The 4054-nt window shown below is 42.9% G+C and overlaps 1 protein-coding gene across 1 annotated transcript in view; it reads right to left on the bottom strand.

Moving 5' to 3' along the window:
• Positions 1–462, bottom strand: part of Nfxl1 (nuclear transcription factor, X-box binding-like 1) — a 49393-nt gene extending 48931 nt beyond the window's left edge. Inside the window, exon 1 of the mRNA XM_005391889.2 lies at positions 346–462. The gene's annotated coding sequence lies outside the window, so the exon portion shown is untranslated. The remainder of the gene's footprint in view (positions 1–345) is intronic.
• Positions 463–4054: the final 3592 nt, after the last annotated feature.

The raw sequence follows: 4054 nt of genomic DNA, 5'->3' as shown, positions 1-4054 counted from the left end.
CCCTGCAGAGCAAAAAGAAAGGAGTGGAGGCTGCGCGCGGCGCGGGAGGCGGAGGGCAGGCACCGCGGGCGGCGCGGGACGGGAGGGCGGGCGAGCGGCCGCCCTGGCTCCCTCAGGGCGCGTCTCCGGGAAGCCCGGGCTCCGCAGACGGACCGAAGAGGGCGAGGACTGGGCAGAGAAATGGACTGCGGGGCAGAGAGCACTTAGCGCGGGAGAGGAAGAGTCGGGAGATGGGGAGCGCCGCTCCCACCTCAGGGCGGTTGAGGAAAAGCGGCAGACGGACCCTGAGGGCGGGTCGGGAACCTTCTGCTGTAGCGGACCCCACCGAAAGCTACGTCTCCTTACCGACGGCGCTTGCCCGCAGCGACTACAACTCCCAGAAGCGCCTGCCCGTGGCGCAAGGAACGCGTGGCAGCGAGCTCACCTTCCTTATCCGGAGGAGCCTGGGAGGGGAGGGGGGGAAGGGCTCAACACGCATGCGCAAACTGGACTGAGGCCTCGTTCAGAACTACAATTCCCGGCATGCTCTGCGGCTCCGGCGGGGGCTTCTAGACAGCACGCGTGATGGGGTGGTGCTCTTCATCCTTCTGTGCAACTTCCGGAAACTCAGCTGAATGTCTGAGTGTGAGAATTTCGCTGGGTGGCCTCAGTTGGCCTTCCGCTGTATTTAGCCTTGCTTGGGGTTTGCAAATGACGGGAAGATTCTCGCGAGCTGGAAGAGCTGGAAGAACGAAAACCCTCGAAAGTGGGATGCTCCGAAGAAGGAAGGAAAGCTGGGGAAAAGTTGCAGGATCGTACCTCAGATTGAGAAAGCGCGATGAAGAAAATCTAAAGCTTTTCTTGAAACTGGCCGAATTTTACCTTCAAGACGGCGCCCTGCGGTAGATTTTATTAAGGAAAGTAGCTCAGAACAAGCACCCAAATTTTTTGACTGCCTAATTTCCCAATAAGATAGCTTTCAAAAATATATTTGGGGGTCTATTGGGGCTTGAGAAATACATTGATTATTGTTTCTAATAATTGCCCAGTCATAAGTAATATTTAGATAGCATTAAGTGCCTGGTACTGTTCAATGTGTGAAATACATATATATGTGTTAATTTAGTGCTTAATAACCCTTTTAATGTCCCCATTTTACCCCTAAGAACAGAGGCACAAAGAGGTTAAATAGCTTGCCTGTAGACATTCAGCTAGGAAGAACTGAAACCAAGCTTGAAACCTAGGTAGTCTGATTTATTAGAAACCATGCCGTTAACCTTTTACACATACAAATTGCAGAATTGCCTGTACATTAGCTAAACTTTAACTTGACCCTGAGGCTATAATTTCGTTGGGTAGACATCAAGAGGTGCAGAGGGAAGGCAAACTGGAGACAGTTGCAGGAAGGTATTAGCTAGGGCTGAGAAAGTGCCCTTCTAAAGTGCAGCAACTCTCTTAGAAAGGCTGCACTTGTGTAAAGACTTAATTTAAAACTGCATCTAGCATTAAAAGTTGAGAAAGTCTAAAGTTATGCTTTTCAGCTGGAGTTTTCAGATACAGGGAAGAAGCTGTTGATAATCTGAAAGACAACACAGTGATTGTCACTGAGTAATGTCCAAGAAATATTGAGGGGCTACGAACAAGGGAGATTCTGCTCAGAACCTTATGTGCCGGACATATGGATGAGGATATGGTCCAAATCTGCCAAACCTTCATGAAAACAAATTTCTTCCATTCTCCCAAATATTTAATAGTACTTTCTGTATGCCTGCATTCTTCTAAGTCCTTTTTGCTTTTACATTCTAATCTTAGCAACAACCCATGGTACAGCTATTGTTATTCAAACTATATTGAAAATTAGGAAATAAAACGACAGAAAATTGTTTTAGTCAACATCCTAGCAAAGCTAGGATTGAAACTTGGTACTGTGACTCCTGGCCTGTATTTTTACCACCATTCTATATATTGATGGTGTAGCTGTATTTAACCTTTACCTGAAGACTTCAGTTACTGTTTTAGAGCATCTAAATAGGCAAAAGGTTCATATAATCAAAATTTTCCCTACCATATTATACAATTAATTTTTTAATTTTTGTTTTTATGACTATGTTTGCAGTACATATTGATGACATCCATCATGGGGAGTTGGTACATGTACATAATACATCTTAATTCTTTTTACATCCCCTTACCTTCCCTTCATTTTGGAATCAAAAAGACTCAGCTAAATGAGCAAACATTTATATTGTGACTATAAATTTTTTCAAGTGCAGAGTTAGTGTACACATTATGCGGAAGTATATATAAGTAGAGAACACATTTTCAAAAATTCTATTGCTATTTTTTTACTTTGAAATTTCAGGTAACATTTGAGGGAAATGTGTTCTTTGCTAATGCTGAGTTAAAGGTTGAGAAATGTAACTACATATTTATAATTAATTTTAATTTTAAAAGAATGTACCCATAAGAATAGCTAAGGACAAAAAGTGACAATATCAAGGATTAGCAAGAATGTAGAGCAACTGTAATCCTTACACTGTTCAGTGGGAGTGGAAATGTATTTCAAACACTTTCAAAAATATTTGGTAATATCTACCAAAATTAGAAGAAAGAAATTTAATTTCTAGATATACATATCCAAAAGAAAGTGCTCCACAAAAGTTCATGCTCAGAGCAAGTATATTCAAAATACCAAAAAACTAGAAATGACTAGACTTAGTATGTTTACTGCTATAACAGAATACCTAAAATTGCAGTCAAGTCTCTATTTTTAAAAAATAATTGTAAAATGGGCATAGAAAAAAAATAAGGTATCTGAATATCCAGCCATTTAAAATGTGGTTTAATTGTATTTATTTGTCTGTTGCTGATAAGTGTCCTGATATGGATTGTTTTTGCTGGAGCATCCACATGCAACTCCTCCAAACACACTTACCTTGACAGATATATGAGGTAAACACTGTTCCAGTTATTCATTTGCTGCCTCTGTGCTCCAGTTCACACTTTAATATATGTTTTGTAGTCATAAACAGAACTCCTTCAAGCATCTCCACAGAAAATACAGTGTTAAATTTTCTCAATAGAGGGTGTCAGGCAGACAGACATTGAGGAAGGAAGTGTGCCTCGAATGTATCCAGCTGTTGCACAAATGAGTGATCTTGTGGGCTTGGCCTGGCCTGGCCTGGCCTTGCAGTAACTTTCCCACATAGCCTTCTCAGCATAGACTGACCAAGGTCTCCTGCTCCTGTGAGAGCCTTCAGGCAAGACTCCTTTTGATCCTGACTTTCTCTCCATCCCTGCAACTGTCACTGCTTCTGCTGCACACTCTGGGACAGCTGTGTCCCAGGTCTTATTCTCCACACTTGTCCCAGGAATTGCTATCACCATTAGTCCAAAGGGTTACCTCCTGCTTGCCCAGAGCCTTCATACCAGCTCTGGCCTCACCAAAGGCCAGGAAATAACAAAGCCAAGTGAGCAGGATACCCTGTGAAACTGTGAGCCAAAATAAATCTTTTCTCCTTTTGTCTAGAAAGCTCTGATACCCAGTGTGGCATGCACTCCACCACTGAGCGGTACCCACAGCCCATTCTCTGTCCCCCTCTCCCTCTCTCTTTTTGTACTGAGGATTAAAACGCAGGCCTCTGCACTTTTTATTTTGAGATAGAGTCTTGCTAGTTGCTAAATTGCCCAAGCTGGGCTTAAATTTTTGATCCTCTTGCCTCCACCTCTAAGAGTACTGGAATTACAGAGGTGCATCACTGGCTTCCCAACTCCATGCTTTTATTAGAATGTAATAATTTTCCATATCTAACAACCCACCATGTGGGTTCTAGTCCTAACTGGAACTGTATACATGTTGTGTTTATCAGCTTTCTGTCACTGTGACAAAATACCCCAAAGAGACAAAAGAAGGAAAGACTTATCCAAACTCAGTTTCAGAGGTTTCAGTACCCTACTCACTTGGCTTCATTAATTTTGAACCTGTGGGGAGGAAGAACAACATGGTAGAAATGAACGCAGAGGAAAGTTGCTCACCACGTATTGCCAGGAAGAAGAGAAAGAGAAAGATAGAAGG

Source organism: Chinchilla lanigera, unplaced genomic scaffold, assembly GCF_000276665.1.
Source record: "Chinchilla lanigera isolate Chin_1 unplaced genomic scaffold, ChiLan1.0 scaffold00042, whole genome shotgun sequence".
Lineage (NCBI taxonomy): Eukaryota > Metazoa > Chordata > Mammalia > Rodentia > Chinchillidae > Chinchilla > Chinchilla lanigera.
The sequence above is the reverse complement of the archived record's forward strand: the minus strand, read 5'-3'. Positions and strand labels throughout refer to the sequence as shown.